Here is a 26,972-nt window from a genome sequence, read left to right on the forward strand (position 1 = left end):
GACCCATTTGGTGCCCCATGCTAGACAACCGTCCATAGGAAAACACCACCACTAAATAAACCCTAAATAAAGAAAAAATACTTAAGGATAAGTGGTCATTATCTTATTACACACATTGAAATCACTTCATCAAAAGCACAAAAAATATATATATATTGAAAAAAACAGCACTACATGCCCGGAGTAATCGCTGCAATTTACACATATAGTAACCACACTGTGACTGATGGTAGAGTAAAAACTGATGACTGAAAAGCAAATGGTGCTGATCATTGACATTCTAAATCCAATTACAGACCCCAGCAACTGACCAGACCCCATCACAGATTTTTTCAACAGACCACATTCCCAGCAACAGTGTACCCAAAAATCACATGAGGAAGCATGTAATTGCAGTAGGCTTCATTCCCTCCAAATAACATAACTGGGCTGGCAAGTTCCCACAAGTCATATAAGTAGGCAGACAAATTCCCCCATAATTGGGCGGTGTGTTCCGAAATAAAAAAAAGGTACTAGCTTGTAGAGATGACCCGAACATAACATTTTCCATTCATGAACATCAAACGCAAATTTCTACAAAAATTTGCGAACAGACTGTTTGCAGCAGGTTCCAGAGACTTTAATGGCAGGCGAACAGCCGTCGACTTTCGTGGTTAATAGCAACAAAGTCCCCTAACATGCTAGAAACACTAAATTTGCAGGATATGAGGAGGAGGGCAGTGGGTACAAGAGGAAACACTTTTTCAAAAAGCCCTTATAGTTTTTGAGAAATTTGATTTTAAAATTCTTGTTCTGAGTGGGGAAAAAGTTTTAACAGCCGCCAACTTTAGCTGTTAATAGCAAAGTCTCTTTATGTGCTCGAAACACCAAATTTGCTGGGCATGTGTAGGTGGACAGTGGGTGCAAGAAGAAAAACAAAACAAAAAACCTTATAGTTTTTGAGATAATCGATTTTAAAGGACATCCGAGGTGACATGTGACATGAGATAGACGTGTATGTACAGTGCCAAGCACACAAATAACTATGCCGTGTTCCTTTTTTTCTATCTCTGCCTGAAAGAGTTAAAAATCAGGTATGCAAGTGACAGTTTCTGTCCGGGTTGGGATTGGGTCGGACTATAGCAAAACCCTCACTGATTGCAGCCATAAAACACTTTCCTGGCAGTAAATGGCTTCTGAGAGCAGGAAAGCAATACATAGATTTTACCACTGGCATACTTCAATAAATGTGTCTTTGAGAAGAGACCATGAAATAGTGACAACTTAAACAGTAGATTTAAATATAAAATAAAATGATGAGATAACTAAAAAGGTTCTTTTTAGAAGAAAAATGATAGATACAATTGTATCATTCATTTTTTTCACCTCGGATGTCCTTTAAAGTTCTCCTTCTGGATGTGGGAAAAGTTTTAACAGCCGATGACTTTAGCTATGAATAGCAAAGCCCCTTTAGGTGCTAGAAACACCAAATTTGCTGTGTATGTGGAGGAGGACAGTGGATACAAAAATATTTTTTTTTTCAGAAAGACCTTATAGTTTTTAAGAAAATTGATTTTAAAATTCTCGTTCTGAGTGTGGGAAATGTTTCCCTGGCCGCCGAGTTTAGTGATTAATAGCAAAGCTCTCTTATGTGCTAGAAACGACAAATGAGCTGGGTATGTGGAGGTGTACAGTGGGTACAAGAAAAATACCTTATCATTTTTGAGAAAATCAATTTTGAAATTAGAGGGAAAAAATAGCAACCAATAGTAAAATGACAGATAATGCATTAACATATATATAAATGTATATTTTTTTTTAACATTTTGCAATATGTAAATATACATGTTAACACATTATCCATCATTTTAGCGTAGTGACTTTGCTATAAGCTGCTACTTGTTCCCTCTAATCTTAAAATCAACTTTTTAAAAAACTATATATATATATATATATATATATATATATATATATATATATATATATATATATATATATATATATAAAACCTCTTGTACCCACTGTCCTCCTCCACATACCCAGCAAATTTGGTGTTTCTAGCACTTCAGAGGGCTTTGCTATTAGCCGCTAAAGTCAGCGGCTATTAAAACTTTTCCCACATTCAGAAGGAGAACTTTAAAATGGATTATTTTAAAAACTATAAGGTCTTTTTGAAAATGTTGTTTTCCTCTTTTACCCACTGTTCACCTCTACATACCCAGAAAATTTAGTGTTTCTAGCACTTAAAGAGAACCGAGGTGAGTTCTAAGAATCCTATTAGCACACAGAGGCTAGGTCTGCATATAATGCCAGCCTCTGTTGCCCCCCCCCCCTGCGCTCTGCTGTCCCCCATAAATCAAACGCCGTGCTAGCAACATGCAGCATGTCGATAGCCGGCTGTTTACCTCTGCACTGTCACTCTCCGCCACTCCCCCGCCTCCTCTATATCGCCGCTCCCTGCCTGCGTCCCATCCCTCCAATGAGAAGGGAGGGAAGGGATGCAGGTGGGGAGTGGCAATATAGGGGAGGCGGGGAGCGGCGAGATTGACAGTGCAGATGTAAACAGCTGGCTAGTGATGTCGCTAGCACGGCGTTTGATTTATAGGGGACAGCAGAGTGCAGGGGAGGCCTGGGAGGAGACAGTATAGCAACAGAGGCTGGGCATTATATGCAGACCCAGCCTCTGTGTGCTAATAGGATTCTTAGAACCCACCTCGGGTTCTCTTTAAGGAGGCTTTGCTATTAAAGTGAACCTAGAGCCGATAAAAAAAATGAGATTAACTCACCTGGGGCTTCCCTCAGCCCCCTGCAGCCGATCGGTGCCCTCGCAGCTCCGCTCCGATGCCTCTGGACCCGCCGGCGACGACTTCCGGTTTCGCCGTCACCGGCCAACAGGCATGGAACGCGAGTGATTGTTCGCGTTCCCAGTCTGTATATCGCCCCCTATGCTGCTATTGCGGCCAGGAGGTCGCAATAGCAGCATAGGGGGCGATATACAGGCTGGGGACGCGAACAATCACTCGCGTTCCCATGCCTGTCGGCCGGTGACGGCCAAACCGGAAGTGTTCGCCGGCGGGTGCAGAGGTATCAGAGCGGAGCTGCGAGGGCACCGATCGGCTGCAGGGGGCTGAGGGAAGCCCCAGGTGAGTTAATCTCATTTTTTTTGATCGGCTTTAGGTTCACTTTAACTGCTAAAGTTGGCAGCCAGGAAAACATTTTCCACGCTCAGAACGAGAATTTTAAAATTGATTTTCTCAAAAACTATAAGATTTGAATGTTTTTCCTCTTGTACTCACTGTCCTCCTCCACATAACCTACAAATTTGGTGTTTCTAGCACGTAATGGGGGTGCCTTTGCTATTTACCTCTAAAGTCGGTGGTGGCGACTTCAATGTAAAAAGTGCAAACTTTTTTTAAAAAAAATTTGCATGAAACGTGAATGACAAACAGCCTATGTTTGCAATGAGCTGTTCTCGTGGCAATCTGTTCGGGACATCTTTACTAGCTTGATATGTCCCCACTGCATTGCAACTACAAGAATGTGGGAAAACTTTTAGTGAATCTGGGCCCAATCCAATTTACTTTGTCTCTTAAGTTTTCACCTTGGAGATAATTTTTCATATTCTGTGTAAAATAAATAGTGCACTCTGCAGTTGAAAAAGTACCAAAAAGTAAGTAAAATGTACTCTCAACTTTCAAGTCAAGTCAAGAGTATTCTCTTGTTTGTTGGTTACTTACATGCATTTTATTAATTATAATGTTAAAATATCAACTAGGAGAAAACCCAGAAGACAACGTAAATTGCATTAAGCCCTCTGTCTCTCCACCAGCTACCAGCAAGACCAGGGGCTGATCAGTATGAGTAAAAACAATACATGCTGATTTGACTGTATCAGCCAGCATCACAGCAAATCTATTCTTAGCACCAATGCCTTTTTATGATGACAGCCATCATCAGTACGATGCTTATGCATTGTTTTATGTTCCTTTTTATAGACTGAGCACTACTTGCATACTGCTAAGTTTCATTGTTTTGCTGTTTATAAATCGTAGTTTATTTTTGGAATACTTAAAATTGATTTCATTATTTGAAACAGAAGAACTTTTTATACTGTTTGAAGAAAAAAATAGAAAAAACAAAAAGAAAAACTGAAACACTGTTAGTATAAATATTACAGTTAACTGAGCACCTGTAATTATTTTTTAAATGAACCTCCCCCATAAGAAAAGCTTGCTATGGCGTGCCGGGGGGAAGGGGGGGGTGAGGGGTGGGGGCGAAACATAACTTACCTACAAGGGGCAGCCCTTCCATACAATGGTTGCCTGATTGCCATCTTCTTCATGGAGAGCCCACACAGTTTTTGCTGTAGTTTCATTTTCCAAGCATTGTGTGGGAGTTGTAGTCCATAAATGTGAGTACATTTCTATGCTTGCATCCACAGACTTCAAATTTCTGCATGTATTGTGGCAGGTGGGCATGCACACTGATGCTGGGAAAATGAAAATGTTGCCCTCTAGGGGCTCTCTATAGAGAAGATGGCCACCACCATACAAATGAGAGACCATAGCAGCAGCCCTGCTAGGTAAGTAATGCTGCTTACCCCAACCCCTGTTCCACAGCACACTATTATGAATCTCCCTTATGGGAAGGTTCATTTAAAAAAATAAAATCAGTTAGTAAGGCATGGGGGGGGGGGGGAGAATGGGTTTAGGTTAGATGTGGGGGATGGGTGTTTAGGGTTAGGGGTTGTTAAGGTTAGGCGTTTGGGGCTAGGGTTAGGCATGGGGAGGTGGTTTAAGGTTAGGCATCGGCAGTGGGAGGGTTCAGTAAGTGTGAGAATAAGCTTAGGTTTAGCTATAATAAAATATTGGTATTTAATATGAATATTTTACTATCGTCACCTTTAGTATAATGGTAGAGTATCAGTAGATTTAATAATATTCTACTGGCGCCCTTTTTGCATGTACAAATTTTTGGGGTATAGATAGCACAGCTATTGCTTATACAATGACAGTAATGAAATGCATAAAAGGCTCAAGATAACAAGATAGTGAAAACTGATCAAAAGCTGTCAGAGTACTCTTTCTTATAAAATGTGTTGCAGCTAGAGGAGACTTATGCCAGGCATACATGGTAGGATTATGCGCCAGTATCGAGCCAGCGGCTCAAAGCCGGCGCGTCACCGCTCGGCCGCGCGTGCGTGCGGATTGATTGCCGCTCGTCCCCGCGGGCGCCGCTAATGAGCCGATAATTTATTGTCATTGTTCTCCCCGCTTCAATTGAGCCATCAGCAGCTCAATTGATAATATAAAACTGTCCGTGTATGCCCAGTATTACACACATTGGATCAAGACATAAACCACCTAAAGTAAGCAACTACTGTAAACTAAAGCACCAGGGATAGCCATACTATCCCAGAAGAAAAAAAAACATATATAAGTAGATAAATATTTGTTCTACTGTACATTACATAACATATGTATTGTACTGTCCACATATTTATTTCAGTGAATTTTATACAGTAAATAAAGAGAAAACTGTTTCAGACATTTTCCATTTTTACTTATTCTGACTAAAGTCAATCCTGATCTCATTTCCTCCCTTACTCCTTTGTTTTTTCTTCCTAGAAACTGCACTGTCATGTCTAGCTTGCCTTGTAAACACATGTGAGCACAGCATAGATCAGATTTCAGCAGCTTCACACTGCACTGCCCTCAGCCAATCAGCGAGCAGCAGAAATGTGGGAGGGGGGATGACAAGCTTCCCTTCCCAGGAAAAGTACAAAATAGAGCCAGGCTGAGATAAAATTTATTAGAGCAGAAGCATTTATGATTAGATTGGAATGCTTGCAATGCAGGATCAGGTTGCAGGCTTCATAATAAACACAGCAATGAGTAAAGGAGCAGTTGAAAAACTTGCAGCCAAGCCCAAAAATAGGCACAATTGTTATTTATCGATATATGTGGGTACAATTGTTACTTATCGTAATATAGAAAGCCATTATGCTATTTAGCGGGTGGCTGCAATTGAATTTAAATTTATTGTATTTTTCTTAGTGGGGAACGGAGGGTGTTAAGGTTAGGCACCACTAGGGGGGTCTTAGGGTTAGGCACCACCAGCGGGGTCTTAGACTTAGGCACCACCAGGGGGTCTTAGTGTTAGGCACCACCAAGGGGCTCTTAGGGTTAGGCACCACCAGGGGGGCCTTAGTATTAGAGTTAGGTTCAACATTATCAGTAAATTTACCAATAATGTAATACCGCAATCAAATTCTTGTTTACTGTTTTTGATATTGTTTTTGTTATTTAATGCTGCACTAAAAAGAGAAACCATAACCAAGAATACTTCTTCATCCCAATCAGCTGATACCCCCTTTCCCATGAGAAATCTATTCCTTTTCTCAAACGGATCATCATGGGGCTCTGTATGGCTGATATTGTGGCGAAACCCCTCCCACATGTGATGTCAGCGCCTCACAGCTCTGAGGTCCTGACATCACACTGTGGGAGCCTTGTTGCATTGTGGGAAATAACAGCTGTTTCCAACTGCCAAAAAAGAAAGCAGCATCTTCTAGTGACATCACCTGCCAGCAGTAAAAATGTCACCATGTGATAAATGTCAGAATGTAAATCAGGGAGAGGAAAGATTTTACAATGAGCAAACACTGACTAAATCATTTATACATAATTATTGTAGAAATGAAGCACTTTTTTATTACATTATTTTCACTGGAGTTCCTCTTTAAATTATTATTTACCGATAGTGCAAGTAATATCATTATTTAATGTTGCGCCTAATTTAGCTTGAGACTTTTTCAAATGTATGTGTGGGTAAATGGAATTTGCTTTTGTGGCTGACAATACCACTTTAAGCTTTTGCAGAGAGACTTCATCTATCTTATCTCAATTATCTTTCTGATCCTTTCTGAAGTGTCAAACATATGGATGCTACCATTTTTATTTCCATTTAAATGGTGTTTGCTATAATTGCTATAACTGCTATACTGCTAACCTGCATCCCTGGTTCCCTGCAGTCACCTGTCCATCTCCCTCCTTCTCATCCCTTCCCACAACTTCCCTGGGGTTTCCCTGAGCCTGACGGTTTCCTCCTGGAACCCTCCTGTCTCCTGCTGCCTCCCGGGTTTTCCCTCAGCCTGCCAGTTCCCTTCCAGGAGGAACTCTCTGGTCATCAGTAGTATCCTGGGGATTACCCAAGCCTGTCCATTACCTCCTGGGTTCCTAGCCTGTCATCTCACTTCCCAGGGATTACTTCTGACTGCCAGTATCTCCGAGACTTACCCTTTTAGTCAGCACCCCTCCTGGGATCCTAGCTGTCAGCTTCTTACCCAGAATTCCCCCTCTTATCCATTGCCTCCTAGGAACAATACAGCCAGCTCCCTGTCTGGGTTTTCCCCTGCCTGCCAGTTCCTTCCTGGGATCCCTAAGGTTAGGTCTATCTGTGCTGTTAGCTTGTCCAAGCCCGATAGCTTACAGTCCACTGTGTTAGAACCCCCTCCTATCCCGTCAGGTACCCTCTGGTCTTTCCGTCACTGGTCATAGTCCTGGGGTTCATGAACAGGTGAGCACCAGTTAGCAAAGTAGTCCACCACCCACTAGGGCTGACGGCCCATCATTCCTTGCGGGGCGCCCTGGTGAAGACCCGTGCATGCTTAGACCCCACACGCTGGGGCTACTTGCCCCTTAATACCAGTGATGGGATCAACAGAACCTCGATGGTTTGCAAGAACCCTGACACATTCACACAGAAGATCCCCACCCCAAGGAGCCTTTCTATCATTAATGGCAAATGCTTAAATAAAGTTAGGGGGAGGAGGATCATGGTGACTTTTTCTTAAAGTAAATAAATTAATAATAATAATGAGGATAAACAGACTATAATGAAAAAGGCACCTTTCTGATATGTTCATTATGTTTTATCACCAGTGTAGGTGAAAAATCTTCCCTCATTTTTGATAAATTACTAACTGAATCAAGAGAAAACACTGCCAGAACCAAAAGAAAAAAAAAAGAAAAATGCTCAGTTCTCACAAATGAGTTCCTTTTCTCCTTTTATCCTGAACGAATAGTGTGAAAATAAATTCACTTGCGTGAGACTATTGCTAACCCTTACTGCTATCAATAATTGTAAGTAAATCAGGGCCCCGGTGTGACTTTAACTCCGCTAACTTCATGCAAATGAATAATTTTGGCAGCTTCCATTTACCCCTTCCTTTAAAAGGCAGGAAAACACATAAGGGCTAAAATATTATGTTAAAAACTTCCCTTTGCTTTTCAAGTAGAAAGTTTAATGGATTTATTTTAATAGCCCGCTCCATCAGGTACATAATTGTTTTTCTCTGTGAAGTCTTTTTACAAGATATGATACTGAAAAAGATAAGAGACACAACGCAGTTCTTAAACATTTTCTTCGGATATATGAAAGCAGATTTTGAACAGCTGTGCCAGTAACTGTTCAAAGCAACTAAATTTGCATACTTGTGAAGTGAATAAAGATTTGGTCTTGCATAACCATTGATCTGAATAGGGAGTTCTTATAAAAACAATAGATAATTAAATTTCTACGTTGTGACAATGGAGTTTAAAAAATATATCCCATTTTGATTTAAAATATACCACTGTAAAATTATCAAACATTTACTTGCAAAATAAATGATTATAATATTCATATTGCTGAAATAATCCATCTTGATGATTAGGGGGATTAAGATATTTATTATTACATATTAGTATTGGTACTCATTCGTCTATGTAGAGATGAATAAAATACATTGAGAGTCATTTTTCACTGGCTGTCCCACAGAGGGTTTCACAATCACAGCATACGGTCAGCTTAAGAAAGCCAATTAATCTACTGGTATCAGTCTACAAATGTTTATTACCTGTATATCCTTGAACATAAGTCGACCTTGTGTATAAGTCAACCCCAATATTTGACCATCTTAAGTTGGGTATTTTTAAAAAAAAGTGTCACTTACTATTGGGTAAATTGCTGCATATGGGACTGTCACTAATAGTAAACACATTACTCAGTGTGCTCAGTGTTGCCCATGAATTGTGTATAATTCAACCCCTATACTTTTATTTAGCGAGTTAGACCTACATTTCTAGACTTATAGTCGAGTGTATACATTATATTAAAAACAATTTAAAACAGTTTAAAAAAAATACCTTCCCTCCCTCTTAAAACTTGTTGTAATAGTTGTAGCTAGCACTAGGCTAGCTACCTGTGGCCCCCAAGTCCCCCGGCACCTATCTGATCTCCCTGATCGCCACCGGTAATATTTACCCAAGCCGCGATCCCGCGAGAGCCACAGCTTCCCATTTAGCTTCAGTCGTTGCTATGGCGATGATCAGACATGACGTCATGACGTCATGCGCAGTCCCGATCTTCCCCATAGTGAAGCCTGCAGCTGATTGGGTGGCTGCGCCATCACGGGATTCCTGGGGGGTATGTATTGCAGCGGGGATTGGGGGGATCGGGGAAGAGTGGAGGCACTTGGAGGGCACAGGTAGCTAGCCAAGTGCTAGCTGAAGACTATTGAACAAATTTTATTTTAAAAAATCCTCCCAGGGCCATGCGATCCCCTGTGGCGGCTAGCCCGACATTGTGTAGGGCTTTCTGCCAGGGAGGTTAATACTTACTGTTGTATTTCCAGTTGAGAATTGGCTTCTATGACTGTGCTATGGCATGAACTGAACAAATAAAATGTGTGAATAATTTAGCTGTATGCACAGTTAGGGCAATAAACGGTCACTATTCATAATGATTCTGTATAGTGGGCACTATCCCAGCCTCTGTGCACGTGTGTATGCATATGTGTTTGTTTTGTGTGCTTGCGTATGTGTGTGTGCATTAACATTTTAATCAGCAAGTAAAATATCTTCAGTGTTGTTGAATCTTTGTAGGCTGTTCTTATTGTTGTGGTTGAAAATTGTAATGGTTTGTAAGAGATATGAGTATATTTGTATTGATAAGTTCTTAAAGAGAGTCTGAAGCCATAATAAAAATGGTTTTTTTGCTTATATATAGCAGGGGCATGTGTGCCCCTGCTAAAACGCCGCTATCCAGCGGCTGAACGAGGGTCCTTTCCCCTCCAAATCCCCCCTGCAAAACCACGACCAACTTGGTCGTAGATTTTGCTACCCCTGTGCGCTTCCGTGTGAGGCACGGCTATGAGCTGCAGCCCTGCCTCACACGCGTCTATCAGCGGCTGATCTCCACCTCTCCCCCATCCCTCTCAGTGAAGGAAGACTGAGAGGGGCGGGGGAGAGGCGGAGATCCGCCGCTGATAGACCCGTGTGAGGCAAGGCTGCAGCTTATAGCCCTGCCTCACACGGAAGCGCTCCCGGGCAGCACAGGGGGGATTTGGAGGGAAAGGACCTTCGTTTAGCCGCGGGATAGCGGCGTTTTAGCAGGGGCACACATGCCCCTGCTATATATAAGGAAAAAAACCATTTTAATTATGGCTTCAGACTCTCTTTAAATGTATCAATATATCTCCATCATCTAACTTACTTTAAACGGGATTAAGATGCTGTAGCTGTTTTCTCCCCTTGCTGGGACAAATCTAGGACAATGCATTAAAGATGGGAATGCACCCTGGTATTTACTTGTTTTGACTCATTATTTCCCATATACTTGATGTTGTCTTGTATCCTGCAATCTTGTAAAGTTGAATCAAATAGTTTTACCTCATTAGTAAACTGGCTTAGTTTTATCATCATGGAAAACCTGAATGGTACCTGCCTCCCAACTATTGCATATCTTCCAGGTACTCATGTTAACTTAAAGGGGCACTATGGATAATTTCTTTGTTTTTTTGTGGCTGTGATATTTATAGCTGTATGTGGAGAATAGTTAGTAACATGTAATGTGGCAGATGATTTTTTTTTTACAGTGACACCATCCTTGTGTAGGTTTAGAGTCGCGTCAACAGATTTACCTTACTGACGCGACTCAGGCTAATCCATTATGGTGCAGGAGGCATCTTTCCCTGCTGTTCGTGCTGCCGTTGTTGGTCTCCCCTCTGGGAAGCGTTGGTAGCATATTCCATCTTTTAACTGCACAATCGTGCAGTTACGTAGCTCTCCCCAATCCGACGTCAAGTGTATCAATTTGCCACTGTGCAGTGCGAGTGGCACGCAACCTCCATCTGCGGTGGGAAGCAACCGCCGTGTGGAGAGGGACGCAGCCTCACTGATGACGCTGCCTGGCAAGGACCCCTGTAGCGAAGCTGGCAATGAAACGGACACCTATTGTTGTCCGTTTCTATGGTTACCAGCCTTCGCTGTTTGAAATGCGCAGTGTAGCGGCGGCATGAGAGAGCAGATACAAGCGCTGTAGCTCTTAAAACATAAACAGCAGGGACACAGCTACAGTGCTTGTGTCTGCTCTCCGCGTAGAGAGTGTTGTTCACTTGGTTGGTTTTTGTGAAGGGGTTTCTCTTCAACAAGGAAATAATTCTGCCATCATCCACCACTGTTTTCTTCCATGGACGTCCAGGTCTTTTTGCGTTGCTGAGTTCACCAGTGCATTCTTTCTTTCTCAGACTGTACCAAACTATAAAATTTGATTCCAAATTGTTTTTCTGATCGTTTTTGTGTAGAAGTGATCGATTAGGATAAAAGATCAGAAATCAGATCTGAACTGTCGGAAATAATCTATTACACTTGTCTATCTGATAGGATATTGCATGCAGTGTACCAGGCAAAAGAGATCCTGAAACCTATTCTCCTGGCCCCCTCTCTCCTAACTCCTTTGTTTCCCACATGGTGCCATCTTCTGCATAGCTACAATGTTCAGTGCTGTCTTCCTTAGTACTTCCTCTTAGGTCTTCTCTGCTCTCTTCCTCTCATCTCAGTGTCATGGTTAAGGGGTGGAGAGCACAGTATACACAAGAGACTGGAGTTGGAAGACAACTCAGGGCTGATAACTACTACAACAACACAGCTACTCCCCAGCCAGCCCTGCAAGATGGATAGATAATCTGCCCTAGTCATCCTTTAGCCAAAGTCCCAGACCTTTGTAGCCTTTGCTGAATTCCAGGCTAATTTCACGCTCCCCACTACCAGTCCTGTAGATCCCATTCTTTTACAGTGGCTTGCAAAAGTATTCGGCCCCCTTGAAGTTTTCCACATTTTGTCACATTACTGCAAAAAACATGAATTAATTTTATTGCAATTTCACATGAAAGACCAATACAAAGTGGTATACACGTGAGAAGTGGAACAAAACTCATACATGATTCCAAACATTTTTTAAAAATCAATAACTGCAAAGTGGGGTGTGCGTAATTATTCAGCCCCCTGAGCCAATACTTTGTAGAACCACCTTTTGCTGCAATTACAGCTGCCAGTCTTTTAGGGTAATGTCTCTACCAGCTTTGTACATCTAGAGACTGAAATCCTTGCCCATTCTTCTTTGCAAAACAGCTTCAGCTCAGTCAGATTAGATGTACAGCGTTTGTGAACAGCAGTTTTCAGATCTTGCCACAGATTCTCGATTGGATTTAGATCTGGACTTTGACTGGGCCATTCTAACACATGAATATGTTTTGTTTTAAACCATTCCATTGTTGCCCTGGCTTTATGTTTAGAGTCATTGTCCTGCTGGAAGGTGAACCTCCACCCCAGTCTCAAGTCTTTTGCAGATTTTTTTCAGATTGTCTTCCAAGATTGCCCTGTATTTGGCTCCATCCATCTTCCCATAAACTCTGACCAGCTTCCCTGTCCCTGCTGAAGAGAAGCACCCCCAGAGCATGATGCTGCCACCACCATATTTGACAGTGTGGATGGTGTGTTCAGAGTGATGTGCAGTGCACCTTCTTCTACATGTTTGCTGTGTCCCCCACATGGCTTGTGGCAAACTGCAAACGGGACTTCTTATGCTTTTCTGTTAACAAAGGCTTTCTTTTTGCCACTCTTCCATAAAGGCCAACTTTGTGCAGTGCACGACTAATAGTTGTCCTATGGACAGAGTCCCCCACCTGAGCTGTAGATCTCTGCAGCTCGCCCAGAGTCACCATGGGCCTCTTGACTGCATTTCTGATCAGCGCTCTCCTTGTTCGGCCTGTGAGTTTAGGTGGATGGCCTTGTCTTGGTAGGTTTACAGTTGTGCCTTACTCCTTCCATTTCTGAATGATCTCTTGAACAGTGCTATGTGGGATGTTCAAGGCTTTGGAAATCTTTTTGTAGCCTAAGTTTGCTTTAAATTTCTCAATAACTTTATCCTGTCTAGTGTTTACACCTGTCTGGTGTGTTCTTTGGACTTTATGGTGTTGTTGCTCCCAATATTCTCTTAGAAAACCTCTGAGGCCGTCACAGAGCAGCGGTATTCGTATTGACATTAGATTGCACACAGGTGCACTCTATTTAGTCATTATCACTCATCAGGCAATGTCTATGGGCAACTGACTGCACTCAGACCAAAGGGGGCTGAATAATTACGCACACCCCACTTTGCAGTTATTGGTTTGTAAAAAATGTTTGGAATCATGTATGATTTTCGTTCCACTTCTCACGAGTACACCACTTTGTATTGGCCTTTCTTTCACGTGAAATTCCAATAAAATTGATTCATGTTTGTGGCAGTAATATGACAAAATGTGGAAAACTTCAAGGGGGCCGAATACTTTTGCAAGCCACTGTATATCTCATTCCTCATTTATCCATTCTACTACATACCCGTTTTAAATTCTTTAACCTATGCATTGTCAATCTCAAAACTATAATCTATGAAGCTGTTTGAAATGCAGCCCCTCCATAAAATATGTGCAAATACCAGGAAATACTGTGAAATTGTACAACCAAACTCCTACTCTTATCCATTAAGTCTGATCATAATAATAATAATAATAATAAGCACTTGAATAAAAGCTTGTTTTTACACTTTAAGTGAAGCATATTCCTATTGCTAGATTATGTATTTTCACTAAGTCATGAAACAACAGTCAGCGATGATTATACGCTGCTTTATTCAGCTCATATGAGGGACATTTACATGTGCAGAATAAAGATTACTGTGTAAGTAATCATACTGTAATTTGTGATCTCATGACTATTTATACTTGGGAAATGTAGTATAAGCAATTAATTTTATGTTTCTTATTAGGCAAAACAAATTGACTTTTTTTCAAGTGCATTACCTCTTTTGTTAACTAGTCAGAGGATAATTGAATAAGATAATTGTTTTAATCCTGCAGTAATCAAAAAATGGTAGCAAAGAAAATCATAACAATTAGGCATTGTAGACGCTAAAATGTGGTCTTACTATTTGGCATTCTCAAAATAAAATGAATCATACCAGCCTTAAAAATAATTGCATATTTATCCACATAGATAAAAAGAAAGGATGAGAAAAAGAGAGTGAAATAGAGAATGGAAATCATTTGAAATACAATGTAGTATAAATAGCAAACAAATAAGACAATTTAATTGTTACTTACAACTTCGCAGAAGATTTGGTATAAATGGCCCATTAAACAACTCAAATGAGAATAAGAAGAGAGTAGTATTTCAAAGGACAAATGGTGGTTCTTTGTTGGACACTGAAATTATGTTTCTAATGCTTCATTAAACCTTGACAGACTTATCCCTGTATATGGGTGAACTGAAATAAGACTGAGCGGTCGCACTTTAGTCCATTGCTTATGATGTGCAGTGTGCAGTTGATTCTTTATTTTATTTTTATTTTTGTTACTAAAAAGCAGACCTATTATTAATATTAAGGCTAGGTTCACAGTGGGATGTTGCGGAGCTGCATTGTAAAATTTTATAATGCAGCTTACCGCACTGCAATAAATAGTCTATGCGATGTTAGCATTGCATGGTACTCTGTTACCTCTAAACGCACACGTTACCAGTAGTGTTGGGCGAACACCTGGATGTTCGGGTTCGGGCCGAACAGGCCGAACATGGGCCAGATGTTCGGCATGTTCGGCCTGAACCCCGAACTCAATGGAAGTCAATGGGACCCCCGAACATGCCCATTTTGGGGGCCCTATGGGGTCGCAGGCATAAGGGGGGAGCATGCCCCGATCGCGGGGGGGGGGGGGGGGGAATTCCCCCCACCCCCTCCGCTAGCGCTCCCCCCTCTGCCCGCTTCCCCATATAAAAAGTTTAATGCAAGTTAAATAGTACCGGTGGCTGGCAGTGGAGTGAGGAGGAGGAGTCCGAGTAGGAGAGTGACGCGTTGAGGCCGGGCAGCAGGCAGTTCAGCGGTAGTACCCTTGTGGTACTTCCGCCATTTCTCTGACCTCACGTCCTCTGCATACGAGGGTACGCGTCTCGCGTACCCTCGTATGCGTCATCACGTAGAGGACGTGAGGTCAGAGAAAGGGCGGAAGTGCCACAAGAGTACTACCGCTGAACCGCCCGCTGCCCGGCCTCAACGCGTCACTCTCCTACTCGGACTCCTCCTCCTCACTCCACTGCCAGCCACCGGTACTATTTAACTTGCATTAAACTTTTTTTATGGGGAAGCGGGCAGAGGGGGGAGCGCTAGCGGAGGGGGTGGGGGGAATTTCCGACCCCCCCCCTGCGATCGGGGCATGCTCCCCCCTTATGCCTGTGACCCCATAGGGGGCCGTATTCGGCCGAACAGGGCCCTGTTCGGCCGAACAGGGGCCCTGTTCGGCCGGCCATTGAGCAGTTCGGGCGAACCCGAACAGTTTGGCCGAACACCATTAGGTGTTCGGCCGAACTCGAACAGGGTGATGTTCTGCAGAACCCGAACAGTGGCGAACACTGTTCGCCCAACGCTAGTTACCAGGTACAGGAAAGCAGTATTTTCGGTAAACATCGAGTATTTTCATATTTCCTAAAGGTAAACAATGTTCTTATTAGATTAAGAGTCAGGTCCCTGGAACATGGAGTTTTCCAGGGCATGAGCAGTAAAGACTGTGATTGTCATCACGGGTTCTTATCAGCCAATAGCAGGCGATGAGTTATGGATCCATCCCTACTCAGATGATGTCACATTTAAAGAGGAACTCCAGTGAAAATAATGTAATAAAAAACGTGCTTCATTTTTACAATAATTATGCATAAATGATTTAGTCAGTGTTTGCCCATTGTAAAATATTTTAAATCCCTGATTTATATCCTGACATTTATCACATGGTGACATTTTTACTGCTGGCAAGTGATGTAGCTGCTGCTTGCTGTTTTGGCAGTTGGAAACAGCTGTAAACAGCTATTTCTCACAATGCAAAAAGGGTTCACAGACAGGAAATTGCCAAGAGTACATACTCAGAATATCTTTGTGGGAGGGGTTTCACCACAATATCAGCCATACAGTGCCCCCTGATGGTCTGTTTGTGAAAAGGAATAGATTTCTCATGTAAAAGGGGGTATCAGCTACCGATTTGGATAAAGTTCAATTCTTGGTCGGAGTTTCTCTTTAACTCTTTAGAGTTTAGTATAAGAAGAGCTAACGAGCTCCCGGGGGGTCTTCTGACTTCTGGCTGATGATTTCCACTTTCTACTCTTTTTGTAGTGTTTTGTCATCTTATCTAACTGTATGCTATATATAGGCCTAAGTGCAACGTAGTATAGATGTAACATAAGAGAAAGCCTGGTTGCCATTCACAAGGAATGGACCAAGAGCCTGTAATGCAAAGAGGACTTACTACAGACCAATTGCTTCACTGAGGTGTAACGAACATGTAGAGATAAGCATCTGTATATCTATTTACTGAATAAACTCCTGAAACTTTGACGACGTCTAAGAAGTTCTATCTCCTATGCTGTTGCTGTGATGAGAGTCGAGTTATCACACTTCCTGTGATATGGTGCCAAACAAAGGTGTAGTGTTGTTGCCCATAGCAACCAACAAAGAATTATTACATTATTAACTTACATATATCTCTGAAATTCCTGCCTATCTTCACAACACTTATCATTAAAAATAGCTTCTAGTTAAGTACTTTGGCCTCAATTCACTAAGCTCATCTCCTGTCTTTAATAACGTTTCTAGAGTTACTGTATCACCACGGTGATAAGGCATGTACAATTCAGAAATCATTTTACCTCAGGCAAACCTAAAGTTAACTCTTCTGTCTTTAAGTTAAAGTGAGATCTCTAAAGTTAACTCTTCAATCCTTAAAATAACTTCAGAATTCTAAAAATAACTACAGAGGAGGTAACTTAACCATTTAGGGACAATGTAACGCATTAAAACGTCATGTTCGCCGCTATTAATGGCAACAGGACGTTTTAATGAGTTACATTGTAACTCTGCTGCTGTGTGCGAGCGGGCGCGCTCCCGCCGCGCGCGCACGTCGGGTCCCGCGGCTTGGTGATTGGACCAGGGAATCACATGGTCCCTGGGCCAATCAAGTGCCAGTAACAAGGCAGATCATTGTTACAAGCCAGTAACAATGATCTGCCTTGTAGTGTCAGTAAACAAAGTTGCTTTCTCCCTCCCAGCTCATCTGTCACCTCAGACTGCTGTCAATCAGCATTCAGAGGTGACAGGAGCTGTGAGGGAGAAAGACTGTGATTGTGGTAGGATTTTTATATTTTTAAATAAAATGTTATCCCCATACTTTTTTATTAACCCCTTATCCTTCCCCTCCTTTGCCATTTACTGGTTTTCTGTTTTATTTTAGTACTTTTTAGTACTTCTTAGTACTTTTCTGTACTTTTTCACCCCTCTTTTACCCTTACTCTGATATTTCTATCTATACTTTCTTTCTATCTATATTCTTTCTTTTCATCTTCATAAAAAAAAAAAAAAAAAAAAAATCTTTCTGTTATTGATCAATCGCTTGATTGATTGATCGATCTGTCTGTCTGTCTGTCTATCCCATCCATCCATCCATCCAATCCAATCCATCCATCCCATCCCATCCTATCTATCTATCTATCTATCTATCTATCTATCTATCTATCTATCTATCTATCCCCTTTGCTTACTATGGCGAGGAGACTGTATTCTGTTGAGGAGGCAGCCGTCTACCTTCATCAGAGCAGCAGCAGTGGAGACGATTCAGGGAGCGAATGGCACCCAACGAGCAGCAGCTCTGAGTCAAATTCTGACAGTTCGGAGAGCGTTGGGCAGCCATCTTGCCGCTTCAGGAGGGATGATGAGTCCACTGTTCAGGGCCCTTCAGAATCCACCGCAGGGGGCTCGGTTGGTAGCACAGCTGCAGCTAGCAGCACAGGCCAGAGGGGAACCACTGTCCACGGCCCTTCAGATGCCACCGCAGGGGGCTCAGTGGGTAGCACTGCTGCAGCTAGCAGCAGAGGCCGAAGGGGAGCCAGGCAAAGGCAGGTACACCCACCGGTACCTGAGGACATAATTCGGGGCACCTGGTCACCCACTAACCTTGTAGCACCCAACATCCCGCCTTTTACAGGGGCAAGCGAAATATTAGTGCCCACTGACAACTTCGGGCCTGCTGACTTCTTCCAGCTCTTTGTGGGTGATGATTTGCTGCAGTACATTGTGGAGCAAACCAATTTGTTTGCGCAGCAGTATATTGCCCAGAAGCCCACCTGCTATTTGGCTGAGAAATGGGAGCCCACCACCATACCTGAGCTAAAGGTGTTTCTGGCCCTAACACTACACATGGGCATACTCCAACAGCCAGAAATAAGACTGTACTGGTCTAAGGACTTTATGCATGCAACACCCCTGTTTCCAGCTTCCATGAGCAGGCAGCGCTATGAGGCTCTTATGAAGTGCCTGCCCTTTGCCGACAATTCGGACAATGTCCCCAAAGGTGATCCTGCCCATGACAAGCTTTTTAAGCTGAGGCCCATACTCACCCACCTCAGTACAAAATTTAGCGAGGTGTACACCCCAGAGAGAGAGGTTGCAGTGGATGAATCCCTCCTACCCTTCCATGGCAGATTAGGGATAAAACAATATATTCCAAGTAAGGCTGCCAAGTATGGGATAAAATTTTATAAACTATGTGAGAGCAGCACTGGCTACACCTATTCTTTTTTTCTGTATGAGGGCAAAGATAGCCATTTGCAACCAGCTGGGTGCCCACCATACCTGCCAACCAGTGGGAAAATTGTGGTGGAATTAGCCAACCCACTCCTCCACCAAGGCTATCATGTGTACCTGGATAACTTCTACACCAGCATTCCCCTTTTCAAATTTTTATATTCTGCAGAGACTGGTGCCTGTGGGACAGTGAGGCCAAACCGCAAAGGCCTCCCACCACAGGTGGTTAATAAAAAATTTTCAAAAGGGGAAACACACAGTCTCAGAAGTGGTGAGCTCCTGGCTATAAAATTCAGGGACAAGAGAGACGTCATGGTCCTGACTTCAATTCACAATGAAGAAGTGGTTCCTGTCACAACCTCCAGAGAGCGGATCGAGAAGCCAATGGCATTGGTCGACTACACAAAAAATATGGGTGCGGTGGATCTTGCGGACCAAATGCTCTCCTACTACTTTTTTTTAAAAAAAAAAGAGGACCTGGTACAAAAAAGTTTTTTTTTACCTCCTGCAGATGGCCATGCTCAACGCATTTGTGCTTTATAAAAAGAAATGCCACGGTGACAGCTACCTCCCGTTTATGCGACAAGCTTTGAGATCGCTGATCAATGAAAGCGTAAACCTTATGGAGGAATTCAATCCAATGCAACTGGATGGCGCAAGTCGCCTAAGGGGAAAACATTTTCCTGCCCTGATCCCCCCGAACCCAATTAAGGCGAAGCCACAGAAGCGATGCCGGGTGTGCACCAAGCACAAGAGGCAGAAAGACAGCAGATACCACTGCCCAAAGTGCCCCTCACAGCCGGGACTCTGCGTTGTCGGCTGCTTTGAGGCATACCATACCCTCAGCAGCTATTAGACTTTTTTTTTTTTCTTCTTCATTACCCTAAATTTTCACTGGACTTTTTCCTCTCTACTTTTATTTGCCACTTACTGTCCCTCAAAGGCGCTCACAATTACCACTAGTTAACATTACCACCTTTTTTGGGGGTGTGGGAGGAAACCCAGAAGCTTAGAGGAAACCCAAGACTCCTACAACCTGCAAATAGTTTTTTCCCATTTGGACTTGCTGCTGCAAGGCGAGAGTGTTCGCCACAAGACTTTACTCTGCAGACCACACCCCATCTTCTGACCACTGGCTTGCCTTGGCGTATGACCTCTGGCCTTTCTCCATCCTGCTAGACCTGCAATGGTGAGTTCCAATGTATCTGTCATTCATGTTATGGATAGTGATTTAGGCCTCACTTAAATTATTCTATTTGCAACTGAGTAGGCCTGAGTCTCTAGTTTTCAGAATGGTAACATTTGTGTCTTTTATTGAATGGTCTTACACTCCTGGGGCTTTGAGAAGAAAGAATTACATTGTTGCATTTGGTAAAAAAGGGCCTTAAAAAATACATTGGCGCTGCTCATGATTAACAGTGTATTATGTGGCCAAAACACTATCTGATGATGTGTATAGGGTATCATTTTAACCGTGACAAGCAAGAGAAGAGAATTTGGGGTGTTTGAGAGATTATGCATATGTCATTTGAATTGTTGTTGTGTGCCAAAGTAAAAAAAAACTGTCAAAAAATCCAATTTTCTAAGTTGCGGTGCAATTTCAGCAAAACCGTACAAGTGCAAATGTTACAAAATATGTATATTTGGGTAGGTCTGGTTCTCTAGTTTTCAGAATGGTATCATTTATGACCTATATCAAATGTTCTGAGACACCAGGGGTTTTTCTAGGAAAGTATGACTGTATTGTTTCTGGTGCAAAAAATGGCCTTGAAAAATACATTGGCGCTGCTCATGATTAACAGTGTATTATGTGGCCAAAACATTATCTGATGATGTGTATAGGGTATCATTTTAACTGTGACAAGCAAGAGAAGAGAATTTGGGGTGTTTGAGAGATTATGCATATGTCATTTGAATTGTTTTTTCATGCCAAAGTAAAGAAAACTGTAAAAAAAAAACATTTTCAAAGTTACGGTGCAATTTCATCAAAACCGCAAAAGTGCAAATGTTGAAAAATACGTATATTTGGGTAGGTCTGGTTCTCTAGTTTTCAGAATGGTATAATTTATGACCTATATCCAATGTTCTGAGACACCAGGGGTTTTGCTAGGAAAGTATGACTGTATTGTTTCTGGTGCAAAAAATGGCCTTGAAAAATACATTGGCGCTGCTCATGATTAACAGTGTATTATGTGGCCAAAACACTATTTGATGATGTGTATAGGGTATCATTTTAACCGTGACAAGCAAGAGAAGATAATTTGGGGTGTTTGAGAGATTATGCATATGTCATTTGATTTTTGTTTTATGGCAAACTGAATGAGAAGCAATAAAACTGTTATTTCCATACTCTGTACCAAAATAAAACACTTGTAAAAAACACCAAAAGTGACAGAATTGAAAACCAAATGCATAAATAGTTACCTTAGGGACTCAGCTTTTAAAATATGTATGCTATGAGGGTGAACTACTGTTATATTTGCAAATAAGGGCTTGAATTCATTGGTAGTATGCAATGAGAAAACAAAAAACACAACATAGGAAAAATTCACCTTTATTTCCAAATAATATATTGTCACCATACTTTGCACTAGGGATATAATTTATATATTGTGATAACCAGGACAAATAGGCAGATAAAATGTGTGTGTTTTATGCACATTAGCAGTGTTTATTTTAAAACTATAGGGGATGAAAATGGAGAAATTGTGTATTTTTCCATTTTTTCCTTGTTTTTCCCTTTAAAATGCATACAAAGAATATCGCCTCCAAAAAGCCTATTTAGCGGCAATAAAAACAAGGTATTGATCAATTTGCTGTGGTACGTAGTGAAAAAGTTATTGGTGAATGAAAGGGAGGAGCGCTGAAAGGTGAAAATTGCTCTGGTCCGTTAGGGTAAAAACCCTTGGGGGTGAACTGGTTAACTACAGTGGAGGTAACTTAAGGAATGGAGAGATAAGATAACTCTCTCACTGTGTGGAGGTAATTTTTCTCTTGTCTTATTATCTCCAGCATGATCTTAGTGAATTCAGGCCATTGTCATCACACCCAAGCTTTGGTTGCTCATGTTTTTGTCAGGTATGCTTCTTAACATAGCTAGCAGCAATGTACCTATTTGGACAAAAATCTGCACTGTAGGATTGTGAACAGTAAAATGGGAAGAGAAAGCAAAGGCCAGAAAGACAGCTAAGGGAATGTCAAGTGGTAGTAAAGTGTATAGAGAAAATGGGTAAAGACACAGGAAGAGAGAGAGTGAGTGAGGTGTAAGGTAGATCCTTACAAATCAGAGATACTGTATATGTAAATTAATACTTTTTTTTTCTTTTTTGCTGAAAAATAAACACCCTTAGCTTTGTCCTTTCCTCTCCTTAAGCCTCCCCATTAGTCTTTTAACAACTTCAGCACTCCCTGCAGGGGAATGGTGGGAGGAGTCAGAACTGGAGTGAGCACTCACATGACCCCCGGACGCCAGAGTTGAATCTGGAGTTGCCGCTGAACACCAAACACGATGGGGAATGCAGAGAGGCAAGACGCCAACAGCTGGGGAAAGACAGGGCAGAAGCTCGCTCTGAGGAGCTTGAGCACTGCCGAAAAGCCAGCAAGCATCGCTAGATCGGGCTGGGGCGAAGCAGCGATGAATCACTCCGAGAGGCACTGATGACAAGGAGCCGTGAGTGATACTTTTAGCCCTGTAGGGAAAGCTGAAGTTGTTATCCAGCCCCTAACGACGTCGGGTTATAGCCTGGTACACACTACCATATATTCTTATCCAGAACCTGGGATTTAGGGAAATTCCAAATTAGGCAGCCATATTGAATCCATGTGTATAAAAATAGGTGGTTTTGAGAGCTTTCAGAGACATTCAGACTGAATCTCTCCTGAAAGACACCTACTCAGCTACAAGCCAGAAGCTACCTTCCCATACGTAGTTCTAGATGCTGAAGAGATGACAGAGAAGGGGTAATATGCTTAATATTCTGGTGATTTACTTTATTAATTTGTCTGCATTAAGTTCTGTTAAGATGTTAGCAAGAAGTTTTTTTAGAAGCTATTTTTTATGCTATTTCTTTAAAGGGAAGGTTCAGGGAGGGAGGTAAAAAAATAAAAATCAATATCCACTTACCTGGGGCTTCCTCCAGCCCGTGGCAGGCAGGAGGCTCCCGGTGGTCTCCGGTGGCTGACCCGACCTGGCCAGGCCGGCTGCCAGGTCGGGCTCTGCTGCGCTCCAAGGCCTGGCACTTCTGCATCCCACGCGGGTGCGCTGACGTCATCGGATGTCCGCTGGGCTGTACTGCGCAGGCGCAGTAGTTCTGCGCCTGTGCAGTACAGCCCGGCGGACGTCCGATGACGCAGAAGTGCCAGGCCTTGGAGCGCAGCAGAGCCCGACCTGGCAGCCAGCCTGGCCAGGTCGGGTCGGCCACCGGAGACCACTGGGAGCCTGCGGAGTGGCGGCAAGGTCACCTCCTGCCTGCCACGGGCTGGAGGAAGCCCCAGGTAAGTGGATATTGATTTTTATTTTTTTACCTCCCTCCCTGAACCTTCCCTTTAAAGAAATAGCATAAAAAATAGCTTCTAAAAAAACTTCTTGCTAACATCTTAACAGAACTTAATGCAGACAAATTAATAAAGTAAATCACCAGAATATTAAGCATATTACCCTTTCTCTGTCATCTCTTCAGCATCTAGAACTACGTATGGGAAGGTAGCTTCTGGCTTGTAGCTGAGTAGGTGTCTTTCAGGAGAGATTCAGTCTGAATGTCTCTGAAAGCTCTCAAAACCACCTATTTTTATACACATGGATTCAATATGGCTGCCTAATTTGGAATTTCCCTAAATCCCAGGTTCTGGATAAGAATATATGGTAGTGTGTACCAGGCTATAACCCGACATCGTTAGGGGCTGGATAACAACTTCAGCTTTCCCTACAGGGCTAAAATTATCACTCATGGCTCCTTGTCATCAGTGCCTCTCGGAGTGACTCATCGCTGCTTCGCCCCAGCCCGATCTAGCGATGCTTGCTGGCTTTTCGGCAGTGCTCAAGCTCCTCAGAGCGAGCTTCTGCCCTGTCTTTCCCCAGCTGGATATTGATTTTTATTTTTTTTACCTCCCTCCCTGAACCTTCCCTTTAAGAGGATTAGTATAAGTTTTACACAGCTACCATATACACAGCTATTAATACAGATGAGACTACTTTTGATCCTATTCCACATGACACAACTATTATATACTTGTTTGAATGTGTTAAGAAGATTGATGATTGCTTGGCTTTATATGCTATGCTGAGATGGAGTACTGTTAGAAGGAAACACTACTTGGAACTGTTCATATTTTGTATATATGCTGTATGATAAGCAAATACAATTTTTTTTATATCAAATCATATACTGACTGATTCATTTCAAGGTATACCATCAATTGATAATTACTGTTATAGAGGGTTCGGAACCCGCTATGCCGGATTTATATGTTGATAACAATGCTTTTAGGTTTTTGACACCATTGTGTAGTATAGTTACCCCAGTATAGCTAGTATAGTTGCCCCAGTATAGCTAGTATAGTTGCCCCCAGTATAGCTAGTATTGCTGCCCCCAGTATAGCTAGTATAGTTGCCCCAGTATAGCTAGTATAGTTGCCCCCAGTGTAGGTAGTATAGTTGCCCACAGTATAGCTAGTATAGTTGCCCCCAGTGTAGGTAGTATAGTTGCCCCAGTATAGCTAGTATAGCTGCCCCCAGTGTAGGTAATATAATTGCCCACAGTATAGCTAGTATAGTTGCCCCCAGTATAGCTAGTATAGTTGCCCCCAGTGTAGCTAGAATAGTTGGCCCCAGTATTGCTAGTATAATTGCCCCCAGTGTAGATAGTATTGTTACCCCCAGTATAGCTAGTATTGTTGCCCCAAGTATAGCTAGTATAGTTGCTCCCAGTATAGGTAGCATAGTTGCCCCCAGGAGAGGGAAGCAGCACAAGAAGGAGGTGTAGCAGGGACAGTGGCGGGGAGGGGGGCCAGAAACTCCCCTCACCGGGGTCCCCTCCTTCTGCATTCTCCCCTTCCAGATATGCATGTGACAGGCAGGTGCAGCAGGTGAGTAGAGAATAATTCACCGGACTTCTGTGTCCCAAGCGCTGGAGTGCAGCAACACCGTCACATGCCACAGGTCTCCAACTCCACCTCCAATGTCGCTCACCGTGCTTCCACTAATCAGGAAGCACAGTGGGCAGCCGCTGTTCCTGCCTCCCCTCCTTCTTGCGCTGCTTCCTATCCTGCTCATGGCCTCTGTGGGAGGGCTTTGTGACACGCCCCTCCCTGTCAGTCACCCACTGCACCACGCCCCCTTGGGCCCAATGGAAGGAACGCCCCTGCCAGCATGATTATTGAAAACTGAAGTCTGAATATATTGCTGCACCAAAATATGTCTAAAAGTGTTATTTAAGTACTGATAAGAAAGTCATTGAAACGATAACCATGTACTGTATATAGTGCAGGTAATAGTTTTTTTTCATTTTTTTTCCATTCTATATACTTTAATATTTTAAACACAGCCTGGTATATACATCATGGTTGCTTAAACACTAGCTTTGCAGAACCTTCCAAAGCTTTGTTTAACATTGTCTGGTTATTAAGAAATCTGCAATTATCTTCAGAGCTTTTAAAGATAAAATGATTACTGAGTGAACTGTCATTTTTGCTGTGGAGTATTGTCAGATCGCTGTACACAAAGTAAATTAATATTTGCTGACAATACAATATTCTGTGCCCTGTAAATGTTTGCATAGTGTTTCTAAGAATGCCACGGTTAAATGAATAGACAATAAAAAAATGTTGATCCAGCTTTTTATAAATGTAATCATTTCACTACGCATTCAATTGATTATTGTTGCAACAAATCTATTTCACCCACGAGTAGAGCAGTAAAATAATCAACATATTGAAGATTCAACAGCTCCGTATATTTAGTGCATTGCCTCTCTCAGTGGATAGGATCAATGCTAACTAAATAAAACAAGCTGAGAATGTAAAGAAAAATGCCAAGAAATCAGAAATAAATGTTTGTAATACAGAAAGGAAGATACTGTAGTTGAGGAGTAAATAAGGATCCTGTGTTGCTTTCACAACCATTGATAATGATGATTGATAATGAGGCTATGAAGCTAAAGTAAGAACAAAATTGTCAATTAAAGTTACATCACCACCCTTAGCAGGGCCGTATCTAGTAAGAGGCACCCGTGGGCTGGTGCCATGGGCGGGTCCTCGGGGGGGGGGGGGGGGGGCGGCCACCTATAGTTCATTTATTTATAATTTTTTTTCTTTTCAATTTTTTAATTAATTTTTTTTTGGGGGGGGGGGGGAGGGGGGTAGAGCAGCGGAGAGCGCACACACACATGGAGGGGAACTCGCTCCCTTCGCCCTCCAGCAGAGCCAGCCGGGACGTGATCCTGAACCCTGCATGCCGCTGGTGTGGTCTAGTTAGTGACGTCACTAGACCAGGCGGCGGCATGCAGAGTTTTCCTCACGGCTCGCGCGCCGGACGAGGTAAGCTGATTGCTGGCCGGTGCCCGGGCTGCCCCTATACTCTGGCTGCACTGAGGGGAAGGGGGAGCGGGAGCACCAGGTGAGGGAGGGGGGGTAGACTTCCCCCCCTCCCCGCCTTCATGCTGCTGTGTGTGCCCGCTCCGCTCTATCTTCTCTGGTGAAATGATGCCCACTGTATGAATATTTTCTGGTGTTATGCTGCCCACATTGCAATTATTCTCTGCTGAAATGTTGCACTCATTGCGATTATTTTCTGGTGAAATGTTGCCGACATTGTGATTATTTCCTGGTGAAATGTTGGCCACATTGCTATTATTTCTGCTGAAATGTTGCACTCATTGCGATTATTTTCTGCTGAAATGTTGTACTCATTGCAATTATTTTCTGCTGAAATGTTGCCCACATTACGATTATTTTCTGCTGAAATGTTGCCCACATTGCGATTATTTTCTGGTGAAATGCTGCACACATTGCGATTATTT

The sequence above is a fragment of the Hyperolius riggenbachi genome, chromosome 1 (genome assembly GCF_040937935.1).
Source record: "Hyperolius riggenbachi isolate aHypRig1 chromosome 1, aHypRig1.pri, whole genome shotgun sequence".
Taxonomy (NCBI): domain Eukaryota; kingdom Metazoa; phylum Chordata; class Amphibia; order Anura; family Hyperoliidae; genus Hyperolius; species Hyperolius riggenbachi.